The 18542-nt window shown below is 33.0% G+C and overlaps 1 pseudogene; it reads left to right on the forward strand.

Moving 5' to 3' along the window:
- Positions 1–17984, forward strand: part of LOC149553998 (protein CTR9 homolog pseudogene) — a 43489-nt pseudogene extending 25505 nt beyond the window's left edge.
- Positions 17985–18542: the final 558 nt, after the last annotated feature.

Below are 18542 nucleotides of genomic sequence, written 5' to 3' on the forward strand. Positions count from 1 at the left end.
TAACCAGCCCATTATCTAACCATACAAAGCTGTAATGAATTTTTATTAAGACAATCTTGATCCACTTAGTTTTGAAAACATTCAAAAAATCTAAGGCATGAGTTAACCCTTTCTTCCCAACAATGTTGTATTTTGCCTTCAATTCTCCATTCACACATAGTCTTCCATATACTTCCCTAATTTCCATGTCACCTATGATTCCAATCTTGTAATTCTAACAATTCTTGACATCTTGTATCATTAAGACTTTCAGTGGTATCATAGACAATGCACCAAAGGGATCCTTCTTATATGCTATGTTTGGAATAGCCTTGAAAATAGGTTGTTTAATCTCATTACTAATTAAATAAACATCTAAGACTTCTTTTACCTCTATAACTTTTGCTTTTGAATAACTAGATGCCATCACATAAATCTAGGGTTTACAAAATTTGAAATTGTGTAATTTGGCACACAATAAATACCTTACAAATCCTGATGAAATGTGTCGAATAGCCATTCAAATCTCCTACAAATGCTTAGATGAAATTCTTCAATTCACCTTTTTCTCTTTGTCTTCTTTCTCAAATTTGAATGATGTTAAAAGAGCATAAATCAATCAAATAACCCTTAAAATATTGTAATTAATGCTATGTGCTTACACAGCTATAAGCTTAACATCAACTAATTTTTGGCTTACTTGACATCCACATGTCTTTCCATTCACTTAGAAATCATTATGAAATTAGCCTCAATTAACCAATTCTATTATCTTGACATCCACTAAAATTTCACTTGGCAACCAAAAGAAACTTTACATGCTTAGGAACAACATGAAAAAGTTGACAAAACTTTAAAGATTTTCCTTGATTTAGAATAACACTTTGCATCATTATTCATGCACATGTTATCTTTTTAGAGTTAGATCCTTGGAACTGATGTATGTGTTAGGATTAAACCATAGACAAAAATAATAATTACATGCAAATATAACCAATAACAGAAAAAAAAAATAGATCACACAGAAAAGAACACAAGGCACTAAGATTTAACATGGTTCACCCGATCCCTAGGGTACATCCACCAAATAGCAAGTCTAATATTATTATGATACAATGATTACAACTTGATTACAATCTGTAATCCCTTACAGCTCAATACCACTACAAGAACCAATTTTGCATCACAACATTGAAACAATCCCTAACCCTAAGCTCTTTTATACAAGTATTTTTACCGCTTTAGGGTTATAATTAATAATTAAATGTTAGCCCAAAAAAAATTTTGACCGAGCCCCAAAGAATTTATGAAGTATGTACAGTACTTTCCTGATAAGTCACCACAAAATAAAAATCTCCCACTTGGAGACTGATCAGGCTCCACATTAAACAAAAATCTCCCACTTGGAGACTAATCCTATAGCTATGCTGCTACTCCATGAGGCTCCCACTGGATCAAACCACCCTAGACTCTGTTGTTCTTTTATTCATGTTTAGTCTAGAAGACCAACCAAAGTTGAAGTGGAGTTTAGCTTCTCCCTTATCACTACCATTGCAAACATATCTACTGGATTGTCTTCTATATGTATCTTATCTAGCTTTAACTGTCCATCCTCCAAAACTAACCGAATGAAATGGTACTGCAACTGTATGTGTTTGGTCTTTGAATGCAGAGCTAAATTCTTTGCAAGATGAATGGTACTTTGAATATCTATAAAAAAATAATTATCCTTCTGAGGATGTCCCAATTCTTCCATGAAAAATTGAAGCTATATCATCTCCTTGGCTGCCTTTGTAGTAGCAACATACTCTGCCTCTGTAGTGGATAAAGCATTAACATTTTGTAACCTAGAAACCCAGCTCACGGCTACCCCACTAATAGTAAAGACATAACCTATAGTTCTTCGTCTGGTATCAATATCCCCTACCAAATCTAAGTCAACATAGCCCTATAAATCAATAGTAGAGCCCCCAAAGTATAAACACTTATTAGATGTTCCTCTCAAAGATCTGACAATCCATTTGATGGCATTCCAATGCTCAATTCCTGGATGACTCGTATACCTGCTAACAACTCCCATTGCATGTACAATATCTGGCCTAGTACATACCATAGCATACATCAAGCTTCTTACAGTTGAAGCATAGGGTACCTTGGACATATGATCCTCCTCTTCTTATGTCTTAGGAAAAATCTCCTTAGTCAACTTCAAATGACTAGGTAAAGGTGTGCTGACAACTTTAGCATTCTCCATAGAGAAACATTGCAACATCTTAACATAATCAGCCTGAGATAGCATCAATTTTCTGTTCTTCCTATCTCTATAAATCTTCATACCAAGGATTTGTTTTGCTAACTCCAAATCCTTCATAGCAAATGCATGTGCTAATTGGAATTTTAGCCCCTTAATGTGATGCATGTTAGACCTAGCTACAAGCATATCATCAACATATAAACATAAAATAATGTAGCTATCATCATCCAACCTCTTAAAATAAACACAATGATTTGAATTACACCTATTGTATCCATGCTCATGCATTAAACTATCAAATTTTAGATACCATTGCCGAGGTGCTTGCTTCAAGCCATATAAACTTTTTTTCAATTTGCACACTAAGTTCTCCTTGTCTTTGACCTCAAATCCCTATGGCTGAGCCATATATATCTCTTCATCCAAATCACCATGAAGGAAGGTTGTTTTAACATCAAGATGCTCTAAATGCAAATCTTTAGTAGCCACAATACTTAAAATAGTATGGATAGAAGTCATCTTATCAACAAGAGAAAATATCTCATCAAAATCAATGCCCTTTTTCTGTGCAAAGCCTCTCACAACCAACTTCAACCTATAAACCCACTTATTCTGTAAAGCTCTTTTACCTACAGGCAGCTTGCATATATCTCATGTCTTATTCTTCAACAAAGAGTCCATTTTGTATTTCATTGCAGACTCCGACTGAATCTTATTATCCACCTACACAGCTTCATCATAACATTCAAGTTCACTTGCATCAATAAGTAAAATTGAATACAAAGAGAGAGAGAATCTTTCTGGAGGTCTAATATTCATCGATGTGTGTGGTATATGTTTTTGCGGTTGTTGCACATCATGAGGAATGACTAGAACATCATCTTTTGGAGTATCATCCAGCACTACATAATCATCTTGTTTCTTCACATGTTGCTGTAACAAATCTTTGTACAACACTTTCTCATTGGATATGACATCCTTGCTTCTTAAAATTTTATGATTTTCAAAATCCCAAAGCCTATAACTAAATTCATTGCCATATCCAAAAGATAAACATTTCTTTGACTTAGCTTCCAACTTGGTTCTATTTTTAGAATCTATGGGAGCAAATGCTTCACAATCGAAGGTTTTGAGAAAATAATAACTCACCTTCTTACTAGTCCATGCTTCCTCTAGAATACCACAGCCTAAAGGAGTAGAGGGACCTTTATTAATCAAATATACAATAGTATTGATAGCCTCTACCCACATGTGTAAGCGCAACCAAACATGCAACCTCCTGCTCCTTGCATGCTCCATTATAGTCAGTAGTAAATTTAGGGCTAAATTGTGATGCAAAAAGGTCTCAATTTTGACAAGAGTAGGTCACTAAAGCCACCAAAGTTGTTGTCAGACAAATTTGGTCAGTTTCTTGCCACATTCATTGCGAGTCACAATTTCGACTTCATAAATGTGGACTTACCGACACAAATTTCGTCAATTTCTCTGGCCAACCTAAACTGTTATTTTTTCATTTGCGAGTGCAAGTCATCTCAATTCTGACGTAAACCTACCCAATTTTGCATCTGAATTCTGAGCACAAACCCTTAGTTATCTACGCTGGTGCCATACTCGCAACATAAAATTTGCCAGTTTGGTGTCGCAATTGAGACGAAGATATGTCACAATTGAGACCAAGATATCTCGCAATTGAGACGCGCTGTCCCATTATTTTTTGAAAGCTTTGCTCTCATAGGAGCATTCAAAATTGCACAAAACTTGATTATAAAGCGTAATTGCTTGATGCATGAGAGTCAAGGTATCATGCACATTTCTACCTCCACACTATTGTTTCATTCATCAAATGATTTATTTTATACAAAACAATGGGAAGGAGGAAGAAATGTGCACGATATCATGTTTCCACCGAGCAATTATGCTTTAAAACTCAAATTTTGTGGAGTTTAGAAGGCTCCTATGAGAGCAAAGCCTTTGCAATAATTGGCACAGCATCTAAATTTTGGTTCCTGCAGGGAAGAATAAAATTAGAAATAATTATTTATCAGGAATGAAAGCGAATAATTTCATCTATTTTTTAAACAGATAAACGTAACAAAAAAACTTACAGTCCCAATCACATCATCATAAGAGCGCATATATAACTATAACTATAACTGTCTAAAACCAACATAATTTACAAATATCCACAATTCAAATATTATCCCTTGATTTTTTCTTTAATAATGCTCCAATACCTTAGGGCATTCAGTTAGAAGCTTCAAAATTAATGCTATCAAGTTAGATGTCGTTTCATAGCCACCAAGGATAAGGTCCATAATCAGATTCAATATCTCTTCATCCAACAGATTTGTAGTTTTGATGAGTGAATCTAGAAAATCTCCACTCTCATCATCATTTCCATTTCTCCTTTGGTTTATAATAACTCTTAGAGTAGCATGAATTCTGGACCTTGACTGTCATGAAGCAAGAACATTCTAATCACAATCTAATCCAAAAATTTGAAAGTATTAGCATGGATTGTGGAAATCTAATAGATCTCACAAGAACATTCATTATAACACTTGACTAACCTTGCAAATTGAAAACATTGATAATTTATGCATTTAAATCCACACCAAGCTTGCTAATTGAAAAACATTGATTTGACCTAATGCATTTAACACTCTAAAAAGAGCATTTGCACATTACCTTGAGAGATTTTGTATAATCTGTACTAGGGATGTTGAGAGGAAATGCAACTAGCCCATTCATGAATGTCATTAAATCGCTAAAAATTTGAGATGATTGCAGACTCCCTGGCATTAAACTTACCAGCTGCTTCAGCATTAGATTGAGTGTAAACTGCATTAAGCAACAAAGGTTACCTCTCTTAAAATTATAATATTAGAATTTAGAAATAAATAGAAATATTCTACTTAATATTAAAGGTTAAAATGCTTATAAATTATAATCTTAATATCATAATATAACTAGTAGTTTTTGAGAGAATTTTATTGATGCATGTTTTTTTAGTAGTCATTCATAAAAATTCATCTCTTATGAGAATAAATGGTACATTTAGTGGATGCATTATTCAGAAAGTTGATAGATTAGGTATTGGGTTTTTTTGGGGGAGATCACCAATCTGAATACAACTCCAATAAAAACATGTGTAACTATAGAGTTCCTTAAGATTAAGCCCACTAATTACATATAGGTCTATAGATGTTGATAGTGGAAGGGGTTAGTCCATGTTTCAATAATCTTGCACTCCTTGTGTGAGGCCTTATTGGTACTAGGCAAGTAAAGCCATTTGTGCTTGTGTATTGAGTGTATTGATAACAGTTGTTAGAAGAAAATGTATTGAATATTAGAAAAATATGTATTGTACACACCTTTAAGATAGTTATAGTGAACTATTGTTGAGACAACCTAAAGTAATTATCTAATATTAGAAAAATATGTATTGTACAAACTTTTGAAATAGTTATAGTGAACTATTGTTGAGACCTATAGTGGTCTTTTGTTGACATTAATAAAATTATCTTATCTTATCTTATCTATGTAATCACTTTTTTATTGGAACAAGATTAAGTAATTCTCCAATATAACTTGTATGCCCACTAATAACATATAGATCCATAAATGTTGATAATGGAAAGAGATAGCCCATGTTTCATTAATCTTGCACTCCTTGCTCACCTAATCTAATTGAAAGAGTTGCGAGGCTCTATTGAAACTATTATTGAAACAACCTAAAGTAATTATCTAACATCACCTCTATGTAATCATTCTTTTATGAGAACAACAATATGTAATTCTCCAAGATAACTTCTAAATGACTATTTTTAAATCTTTGTACACATACAAATCATCCTGCATTATTCCTCTAAATTCAATGTACCTATCGAACCTAAAGTAAGGTCAAGTTTATTTTCTAAGATAGTCAAATAATTGTTATATTCAAACATCACCCGATCAAAAACTCATTTTGATTAATAAAAAAAAAAGTGTATTCATCATATTTTCATGTGGTGGAGGCTAGGTTTACAATTGATATTAATCTAGATGCTGTCTACGTAGGGCGTGGAAGAATTATTATAAAATGTAGATAAGACCAACTACCCCTAAAAGCGATGAATGAGATATTGTGAAATAAAGATAGCAACATGTGTAGAATACTATTGAAATAGTTAGGAAAAATCTCAACAATAACAACATTAATTGTCTATATTTTAATCTATGTTTGAAATAGTAAAAGCTTAAGCATAGCTTGTTTATTTATTTCTTCGCTCAGGCTGAGGCATTGAAGTGTCTGATTTGGCCATTCCAAAGCTTGGTGAATCAATCATTTTTCTTGAACTCTAGTGTTTTTCATAATGTGGAAAATATTCAAGAGCACCAGTGACCTTTAAAGCACTTAATCAGATCAATGGGTCAGCAATTTTTTGATTTTCCATTCATACTCTCGCACAAATTCATATCATTAATCTTCTTTTGTTAAGGAATTGTGTTTTAGCTTCATTTTTCTCTTCCCCTGCAACCGACCAAATTTTTTTTTTCAATTCACTTCTACGAATGAAATGTACTCTATTTTGGTTTTCTTTTGTTAAGGAATTGTGTTTTAGCTTCATTTCCTCCTCCCCTGCAACCCCACAAATTTTGTTCTTCAAATCACTTCGACCAATGAAATGGACTCTATTTTAGTTTTTTGTGTAAAGTCAGATACTTTTGGAAGGTATGAGCAATGGTTATCCAATTTGTCTAATGTCTAGGATGCACCAATATACAATTAACTTTTATACACCAAATTTATATGTTGGGTTCTTCCTATTTCAATAAATGACCCACTCTTCCTACCCATCTCAAATATTATAATGTGAGAAAATGCCAAAAACTCACCTTGGTTAAGTGACTTGTCCACCCTTTTGATTCCCTCCACTGCTGAAAGAACTAAAATATATCAACAAATTAAGTGTTAGTGAAACTACTTGAACAAATGAAAGCAAAAAGTTAACAAATTTTCTACAATCTAAGGGATTTATTGTGAATTAAGTAGACTTCGAGATCATTTGATTTCTAACATATGATAATAGATCACACTATTGAAACATTGATATAAAAAGCATACAATATATTGAAAATAACAACAAAAAGCATTACATATTGTAAAAAAAATAATATGTACCAGAGATGCAAGGGGTGAGGATGCCATCTCTTATAACCATACATGTCCCCACAAGGGCTAGTATTAACAAACATCTCTTGGCAAAGTTACTTTGTTCAAGAGCTTCCTTTATCATAATGGCTCTATTGGGTTGTCTACCTGCAACTTCAAGTGTATATGAGGAGAGTTTCCTATCTTCTTCCTGGTGATTGGGTATCATGCTAACATTTGCATGGCAGCAAATCAAAGAATAAAGAGAAAACATTCCACCTGCAAAAGAAACCATCCCTTTAAACTTAGAACACATGTTTTCACATCAAAAAGATCAAACTTTGACCTAAAAACAAAGTGAAACTAGAGCTGTTATAATCTTACCATCTCCATTATCATTGGCCCACAATACAATGAAGACGTATTTGATGAGGGGCAAAAGAGTGAGATAATATATGATCAAAGACAAAGCCCCAAGAACGTCATCAGGATGTTTGATGCCATTAGGAAAAGTAATCGCATACACATAACATGGTGATGTTCCTATGTCCCCATAAACCACACCAATACTCTGAAATGCCAATTGCACAACTGCAGCCATGCTCAACATCTAAGAAACACCACAATCAAAAATGTCATCAAAAAATATCCAAAATCATGTTGCCCTAATGAATAATTTCCTTATGTGATAGCTATGATGAGGAGATACCCATTCAGTAGCATAGTCGGTGTTCTACCTGGTAACAACCATAATAGCACTATTTAGTGGGAAAAGCTTCAAGACACAACTCTCTTCATCCAACCTCTGCTGCCTGAAATCTGTACTGAGCTACTCTCTGCTTTCAGTGTTACTGAAGAAACTAATTCATTTTTGTATAGCTGCAAGTTATTTGATTCCATTAGTCCTTGTTCCAAAAATAATTTATCCATTAATAGGGTGGGGGATTTACTTACTAGGTTATCTGTCCCTTCTTCAAGTCATGATGAACAAATTCCATATCCTTGTTTTGGCTATTATTACTGTCTAGATTGTAGTGTTTGGAGCACTGCTTTTCATGGCGTTTCCTCTTTACAACGATGGAATAGTATGGGCAGTATCGGTGGCAACCTATGCCTTCTTTTCTACTCCATTTTTATGACATTCAGTGGTGAAGCTGATGAAACATTTAGTCACATGCTTTGAAGACAAAGCTTCATTATTCTTAAGATCTAATTACAAACAATCTCATCTTTCCAAATTGTCTTGAATGATAGAGCTTGAGGTATATCTTTAATTGTTTTGACTGGTAGAAGTCACCTCCCCTTTCTAGAGTCTAAAATTGCGATATAAAACATGGCAACACATTTCAATGCACATCTGACCATGTTAATGTTTTATTTAGCATGTTCATATGAGCAGTTGCACTTCAATCAATATATAAAAGGTAAAATATGTCAAGCCGATTTCAAACCAACAAATTGTTATCCATACACTCTAAAATAGTTGAAACTGCAAACTTGCTTATGGAATCAACTGTGCACATTTTACAAAAAAACCTATTACATAGTACCAAATATGAGGTAAGTTTTACTTTTTCAAAATTAAATACCTCTGATAGATTCCTATCTATCTGGCATCTATCAATGACTAGTCTATGAGTAGTTGTAATTTTATTTTGATTAAACCCCTAATATTGGTTTGAAGGTGGTATTTTCATAGACCACTATATAAAAATAAATTGTGTACATCTGAGCATAATATTAGTTTTATTTTAAGTACACAATTCAGCATACATCTTATGCCACCATTTTGTGTGAAGAATCCATTTTGCTTATATGTCTTTTCGGTAGTTTCTAAGAGTTGATATGTTGCAAATGATTCCTATGATAAACTTGGATTATCCTGGCTCTTTATTGATAGCACTGTTGTGAAGGTGGTTGTCAATCCCAAGAGCTGCATTTCTATAGCTCCCTATTCTTTTCTTCTTGGACTAATTTTAATGCCAGGCTCCATTGTACAAGATTGTACAATATTTACTCTATGAGTCTGCATTAAATGTAAGACTCCATTGTAGTTCTAAACCATTATGTGCAATTCTAGTATAGCTATAAACTTGCCAGAAAAGCTCTCTTTTTATCATCTTATTAGTCATGTGAATCCTTCCATAAAATATTCAGTTTTCAAATTTCAATTCTAAACTTCTAAATTTCCATGAAATCTCTTGCCAAGATGTGCAGAGTTTGTTTTGGTAGTGGCCTATTACAAATTTCAATATAATCCTTTTGTGTGATGTGGAGATAGCTGACTTCCCCTTATCTTCACACCAAAATATCTTATGCTGGTGATGCCTCTTTGACAAGACTTGATGCACATTTTACCCTATTACCCTAAATAATTGATAATTAAGACAACCCACTTTGTTTCATGTAAAACAAACAGAAAATTTTGCTTTCTACAAGCCTTCCCAGCCAAGCGTTCCTAGGCACAAAATGAATATCCAAATAAGATGCAGTGCTTCAATTTGTCTCTCTCTCTATATATATATTTCATAGAAATTATTTTATCAGTGATCATTACAAGCTGAATATTCTGTTTAATTTTTTAAAGACTTATCCATCCATTACCTACGGTGAGATTGGGTTCTTAAATATAGTTTCACAAACAAAGGAGACATGGAAGATAATGATCATGGCGACCCTGCTAGAAATAGGAGATGAACTTTCAAAATAGTTTTTTTAATGTTAAAAGACATTAGATCTTAGAGAACTATTTTGAACTTAAATGTTTTAATAAATGGCTTAATAACATTTTGATTGGTTATTTTAGAGATTAACCAGAGCTTTCCAGGAGGACTAAGAGAGCTAGTTCATGTCATACTATACTGCAGATAGTGAAGAGCATATTATTCCTTGTTTGGCATAAGAAGTTATGATATTCTTGATTTCAATAGAGTTCACCTATTAGAACATTAGGCTTAAACTTTCTATTACCACTTTATGTTACAATCCAACTCTTTCATGAGAACTAAGTTAAAGATGCATCTATTTTATAATCCTCCTCCTTTTGTATGAGAACTAGGTCAAAGACATTGCATCTATTTCAATGAACAAATCTCTTACTAAAATTATGGTTGCACAATTTAACTTTTGGTATAGGCTATCCTTCAAGAATCCTTGACTTTACTAGCCATCGTGGGCTTTCAAAGGGATTCCCCAATGTAATAATAATAATAATATACATAATATAATGTAGTTCAATTCAAATCAATTAATGAGAGGAAGTAATTTTACCAGTTAGCAAACTTTGCAATTCAAACCTACCATTACTACACTCCTTCTCCCTCTCCCTCTCCAAACATCCTTGCAATTACCATAACCGATTGTAGTAGAGAACAAGATTATAATATAGTAAAAATATAAATATATTAGAGTATTACTACTTCCAGCCTAAGAACAATACAACAAATATATGCATAAACTATGATTGACATGAGAAAGCTTATACCAGTATTGATAAGCTAGAAAACCTAGTAGGATCTTGCTTACCATAGAAACAAAAAGATCTGGGGTGAGTATTCTTTGGTAACTCATCCTCTAAAAGACCCCTCTAAAGGAAAGCACAAATTGGAAGTCTGAAAAACATACCTTTTTAGCCTCCTTAGAGAAAAGTATGTCCTGTTGATGGTTCCATTGATCAAAGACATAGATTGCATGCCACTCAATATCTTCTAAAAAATTGGCACTTTTCTTAGCAGTATTGATCATATTAACTGCCAGAGATCGCATTCTCTTGTGTGCATCACCCATAGTGATGAGCACAGAAAACTCGCCAAGAATACTATTTACTAACTTGGGATAGCTGCTGTGAAACAACTGATCCTCATTCTGCAAAACATACAAACTGAAATCAAAATCACAAGATACAATTGTGGGCTCAAGAGATGCACAAGCCTGTTGACACCACAGAACTTTTAGTTCATCATATAGCATTTAGTTGTCTTCTTTAAAAAAATCCAAAGAGAATACAAACAAACTAATGAGTCGTGTCTATATCAATTGAATAGCAAGTACTATAGTGAGTATTAGGAAACTAATCTTGCGAATAGCATCTAGTTCATAAAGTATTAGGAAAGTGACCTTGCTAATTAGTTTAACGTAGATTGGTGAACAGAAAATTCATAATAAAAATTTGATTTTTTTCCACACTTGTTCAAACCATATAATGAAATGACAAAAAATAAATTGTATACAAAGACCATATTGTAGGCTATCCAAGTTGAAAGTGAATAGATGACCTTTATGGGGTGTTGTACCAAGTGGAGCAAGTATGTGAGAGCTTGAAGATGAAGGGCTCCTATTTTGGGGCCAATATTTGGTGGTTTCGAGGTGCCTAGGGAGAACCTTTGATGCTAAGTCTTAGTTATGTAGACTTTGGCGAATCTAGTGAGCTTTCTACGAGTTTGTACCTACTATATCAGCAGCCACTATGGCCTATTCCAGACCTTCAGTATTCTGATTGACATCAATTATAAGTGTTCATCCAGATGTTACTACAATTGATTGGGGTGGCTTTTAGTATTAGTCTAACTTGACATGTGTGATGGTAGTATCAACATGTTATCAGTATCTTACATTATTTAGAAGAGGTGTAGTTCAATGGGTAAATGTTCGGTCATTGTGGGAATGGTATTCTATGCTTTCTGTTAGGTTAATTTGTGTTGTTGCAGTAGTCTGATTTTATAATCTGAATGTTGTATCAGTTTGTTTCAATAATGTTCTTGTTATTTTTCTATATTGTAATGCATCTCACTATAATGTCCTCTTTTTGACATGACATTCAATAATAAAAATAAAGAGTAAAAATATAAAAAATTAAAATAACATGTAATATAATTATAATTTAATTAAGTTTAGTGAATGATCAAAATGAATGCAATAAAGAGTTATGAGTATTGAAGGATTAAGATATAAAGGAGAGACCATTCTATGAGAAGAGAACATGAAGGAAGCAAACAATCATTTGGAAATAAATTATTATTCCGTGAGGCAGCAATGAAGGGTGCGACTCAATTCCTTTTGAAGGGTGGAAATTCTTTTATAAATAAAATATAAAGGGAAGATCAATATAAATTCACCATCAACTGTCATTTCATTCAACTAGATACAAAATCAAAAATCCATTCAAGAATCAATTTATGAAATCATTACACACCAATATATTAAATCAGCATTCATTCAATCATCACTATCAACATTTGTTAAATCATCAATCCTGAATCCATCAAAGTAAACCATTCAATTGTCCACCTATCATCAATTGGGAATCAAATATCAAAATAACCAAACAATCAGTCACTTATATAGGCAAATATCAACTATTCAAGTATCAACCATTCTAGCATCCAATCATTTAAATATTTATAATTAAGACATCAATTGGTTAAGCATCCACCCATCAATCCTTCAAGAAATGATAATAAAGAGAAATCAGACAATTGACAATGTCAAATACATCAAGATATCGGTTTTGAATTCTAGTTAGTACTTGCAAACTGGACAGGTTCTGGGCCCATAGGGTAGGCTAAGGATTTGAGGCAATTTTATGATACATATTCCAAAAAAATTAGCATAATTGGTATAAATACTAGGTCGTTACTGCAAAGCGTAAAAATTGGTTGATTAGGACATTTAGCAATTCTTGATTTGGGTACTCCATTTCAATTTGTTTAAATTGTTTTGTCCAATGTAGGTTGATGCTTTTTAGTTTCAATGTTGAAACCCAAAGTGTCATATTTGGTAGGCATGTTTGTTCTTATAGCCTTAAATTCATTGACTGTGATTTTAAGAAAAATCTACGGCGAGACTTATTTTTCAGATGCATGATGAGAAATGATTTCCACATTGAAAAGTTTTATGAGAATTCCTAGGTTCAACAGCTATGTCTTTTCTAGGGCTTATAGCATCTCTTCTTTTGAGCTTATGCAAGTGACAAAGTATGAGAAGGGTAGACTTTAGCAATGGCTATTGCTTTTGTTATTATTCCATTGTTTATTATTTTTCTTATCTCATATCTATGTTTATTTTACATTTTTTCATTTCCACGTAAATTTTGGCCTGAGGGGCCACACCTTTTTATATTTTTTTAAGAAAAAAGATCACACATAAGGGTGCATCTATAGCTAACTACTTAACATCTAGAATCATATTAATAAAAAGGTTCATATTCATTCTGAAACATATTAAATTGTACATCAGCATAGCCACCAGGGCTAGCCTCCAAGAGCAATCTAGAAAATTTCCACTATTCAGAAGGGTGACAAGAATCATAGTCCATCTTGCAAAAATCATTTTCCAGACCGATACATAGGCTTTCTCAAGAGTATAGAGAATAGCCCAAGCTTCCATCTAATTTTTAGAATGAGTACTTAAGGAGTAGAAAAGAAAAACTAAACAAGGCTTAAAGTTCCACCACTAGTACCACCCATTCCTGTTGGACATGGATTACTCCTCGAAAACCCATCTATATTGATTTTGAGGAAATCATTTGGGAGGGGAGCACTAAACTAAATGGATCACTTTCTTGACTTGCTGAACTCTGGGACCAAACCTATTTTGTGAAGAAATAGAAAAGCATTGATCCAAGTGATTAGCAATGTGGAGATCCAAATGAACAGTTGACTGAGATAGCTCTTGTTTCGAAAAACCACCCTCTCATGAAATCTCATTCATATTATAAGCTTGCACAATCTTAACATAGCAAAGGTGATTATGAAATTGTTGGCCGCTACTACATGGCATCAGTCAAGGAAAGCTAGAAGCCACAGGATTTTGTGTTGCCATACTTTGGGTTGGGACAGGTTAAATGAAATTGGGAGATCTTAAGAGTTCTCTCTCAAATTTTGAAAAGGTTCTGGAGGTTCACCCTGAGAACTGTGAGAGCTTGAAAGCTGTAGGCCATATATATGCTCAACAAGGGCAGCGAGAGAAGGCTTTGGAAATTCTAAAAAAGGCAACTCACATAGATCCACGCGATGCTCATTCCTTTATTAATATGGGTGAGTTATTGATATCATCAGACCCCAGTGCAGCCTTAGATTCTCTTAACATAGAAAAGTCTCTTCTGAAGAAGAGAAAAGAAGATGTACCCATTGAATTGTTAAACAACATTGGGGTTCTTCATTTTGAGTGTGATGAACTAGAGTTGGCTCAGAAAACTTTCATGGAGGCATTAGGAAATGGCATTTGGGTTGAATTCATCAATAAAAGCCCCAGTATCAATTTTGAAGTTTTTCCTGTGTGTTTAAAGGATATGGAATTCTTCCATCAACTAGAAGAAGAAGGTGTTTCACTTGAGTTGCCGTGGGATAAAGTGACAACACTATTTAAATTGAGTTGCTTTTTAAATACTATTTTAATATAATTTAAAATATGAATTTATCCATGAGAAATCCAATGAATAGGTGCTCTTGCATCATAGACGAAGATGTTGATGCAAGGTATGATGTTACTGACTTCCCTCTTAGCGCCCTAGTCCACCAACTCATACATGAAACCATGGGACAAAAAAGAAAAAATGTTAGATTTAAAAGCTTTTTCGATCGATTATTAGGAGTATGAACGAGGTCTGCATGTCAGATTCAAATGAAGCCCTAAGATTCATCCAAAGCCCTCACACCAATATCGGCATGGAGGCTTCGAGTGAAGCCCCTTGGGACCTTCATTCAAAGATTTGGCTTCACTTGAAGCCCCTAAAATTTAGCTTCCCCACTTTCCATCTGATTTCTTCATTATGGAAAGTGGGAACCATTATTGTGGCCCTACCCAGGAACAAAATTTTATCACCTATTTTTCCTTTTGTTGACTTCATGATCTTTCTATGAAGCAAATAAAATAATAACTAACATTTTCTATGTTTCAAACTTCTATGTTGACTAAAAACCATCTGCTGAAATAACTTTATTTGACAAATTCCATTAAAAAATTATAACCTTTTTCAACCTAGACTTATAGCAAACATTTTATAAGTTACACTAGATTAACATGTTTAAAAGTAACTATACATATCTAAATGTGTGCACTACATAAGTGTGCGATAAAAATATATATGTATATTTCAATCTATCTTGACATATGTTCATAATCACTCGTATGAAAAGGAATGTATTCAAATATTTCAAGCTCATCTTTGTCATTTGGCTCCCCAAAAATGTGCATACAACAAAATATTATAGAAAGTCAAGTATTCATACTATTTGCTAAATGTTAAAAGAGAACGATAGATTGTTCATTGTTGAATATATAAAATATTTCATATACCATAGAATAACTATTTTATAAATGAAAACTTTCATACATGGGATGAAGCATTCTGGTTGTTAGAAAGTCTATTGGACATTGTGAGCTTGCATAAAAAATATCACAATAGTCCTTGAATGCTTGAATTTTATTTTTTCACCTATAAGTAGTGGTGAATATAGAAATAATGAGACATTTTATTTAATCTACTATATGGATTTGAAGCAAACAAAATTATTATAGCAACTCAATGCAAAGGAAAATCAATATATTTAATTTAAAATAGTCTAAATGTGTTCATACAAAAACTATAAATGATTAATCCCTATTTAATTGATCTTTATAAATTCCTATTTTTTCAGCTAATGACCAGCCAAATGAAGCCCATAAAGACAACAAGACACAATTTATACCCTAATTAGCATTTTAGAATATTATGAGTGAACCACTTTTCTTTCTTTGTAGCCTATTTTATCTTGGAAATAGGATACCAAATCATGTTGTTATCCTTGATTTATAATGTTATCCTATTTGATATTTTCTGACAAAAAATTCAATAATCTATTTAGATAACTTGTCTTTTATAGTGTTAACCATTCTCCAAAAATACATTTTTTTTTTCTAAAAGTATCTTCGAACTCAATGGAATGCTCATGATTCAACTACCTCTTGTCTCCTATTGAGGTATTTTGGGGATGATATAATAAATAATTCATTCCATCCTACATTGGTAATACTTCTTATTTGCTGAATACATCATTTCATCAAAAAGACTCTTTGTGTGGTGAACCTTTAGTATTTTACCTATACAGTAGATAGATCAGAAGCAACAACATATTTACATAAACTAAATATCTCTAGAAACATATATGTAATAATGTAATAATGTAAATCAAATCAATCTGGAATATTTTCAAGATATAAGTTAAATTCTCATGGATCATTTACAAGTTATATGTCACAAAAATCTTCAAGTGGGTTACAATTTCTTATTTTTGAAAAATAAATCAAATATTGAATGAATTTGAACCTAAGATTTATTTAAAATATTTTAAAGATATATATTCAATAAAAAAAAGATAATAGAACTATATCATTGAACATAAGAGGAACAAAATTTCATCACTTGATTTTCCTTTTGTTGACTTCAAAATCTTTCTGTGAAACAAATAACATTTTCTATGTTTCAAACTTCTATATTGACTACAAAACATCTTCTCAAATAACTTTATTTGGTGAATTCAATTTAAAAGATTAGAACCATTTTCAACATAAACTTATGCTAGATTTTCAACAATTTTCAAACTTCTATTTTGACTACAAAAGATCTCTTGGAATATAGATCATCCATTGTTGAATGTGTAAAATATTTCATATACCATACTATTTAATCTTGCGAGGTTGTTTGAACAGCTACATGACACTGAAACAGCAAATCTTTTGTACATGATAATATTGTTCAAGTTTCTTGATTATGTGGATGCATATCTACGACTTGCAGCCATGGTCCAGGCTCGAAATGAGATCCAACTAAGCCTAGAATTGATTAGGGAGGCACTTAAGGTGGATAAAACTTGAGTAAATGCGATTACCATGCTTGGCAACCTGGAACTAAAAACAGATGACTGGCTTAAAGAAAAAGAAACAATTAAAACTGCACAAAATGTATCAGATGGTAAGGATGCTTATGCTGACATTTCTTTTGGAAACTGGAATTATTTTGCAGCTTCATGCAATGAGAAAAAGGATCCAGATGCGGAGGGAATACATCTTGATAAGGCTAGGGAACTGTATTGTAAAGTGTTGGCTCAGAGACTTGGAAATGTCTATGCTGCAAATGGGGCAGGCATTGTGCTAGCCGAAAGGGGTCATTTTGATATTGCAAAGGAAATTTTCACATAGGTTCAAGAAGCTGCAGCAGGAAACATCTTTGTTCAGATGCTTGATGTGTGGGTAAATCTAGCACATGTTTACTTTGCACAAGAACGGTTTGGGCTTGCAGTGAAAATGTATCAAAATTGTTTGAGGAAATTCTATTTTGGCATTGACACCCAAATTTTATTATATTTAGCTCAATGATATTATGAAGTAGAATAGTGGCAAGATTGTAAAAGAACATTATTAAGAGTAGTACATTTGGCACCCTCAAATTACATGTTACGCTTTGATGTTGGTGTTGCCATGCAGAAGTTTTCAACTTCAACACTTCAAAAGCAAAAATGTACTACTAATGAGGTTCGTCAAGCAGTGTCTGAATTAAAGAATGTGCTCCTTGTGTTTAGCCAACTGTCAGTAGTGCCAAGCCCTCATACACATGGCAGGTTTCAAGGATTAATATAGACCACCCACGTTACAGCCCTATATGATTGCTTTCACAACCTGCCATCTCCGTGCATTTTTTCTATATGTATGCTAATTTGATTTAAGGAACTATCAGGCTATGTAATTGTATGATTTGATCATGAGCAAAAATTTGTGGAATAATGAAATATGATACAAGAAACAAGGAATATGCACTATGTTTCAATGAATTTTTAAAAATGTCGAGGTTGATTTTGCAAGAGGAGCATCATAGAACTTTACAAAATTATGAAGGCAAGGAAGATTTTGTGTTGCTGAACAAGAAAGCATATTTCTAACTGAAGTATTGACATAAAAATTTTAGTAACTGTCCTAGAAAGTAATCTTGACGAAAGAGAGCACATTCTTAAAGTAGTGGCTTGGTAGAAATCCATTAAAAGTGTCCATTAAAAAACACAATACAACCTGGATATGTCAGTATATGGCAGAGAGTTTTACATGGCATTCCTAGGATAAATAGAATAGTCAAGCCCTATTCAAGAATGAAAAAGCTTGTTATATTCCAAGGAGAGGACTTCTACCAAGAAAAATCATTAA

This window comes from Cupressus sempervirens, chromosome 6 (genome assembly GCF_028749045.1).
Source record: "Cupressus sempervirens isolate cs-2001-9-10 chromosome 6, ASM2874904v1, whole genome shotgun sequence".
Lineage (NCBI taxonomy): Eukaryota > Viridiplantae > Streptophyta > Pinopsida > Cupressales > Cupressaceae > Cupressus > Cupressus sempervirens.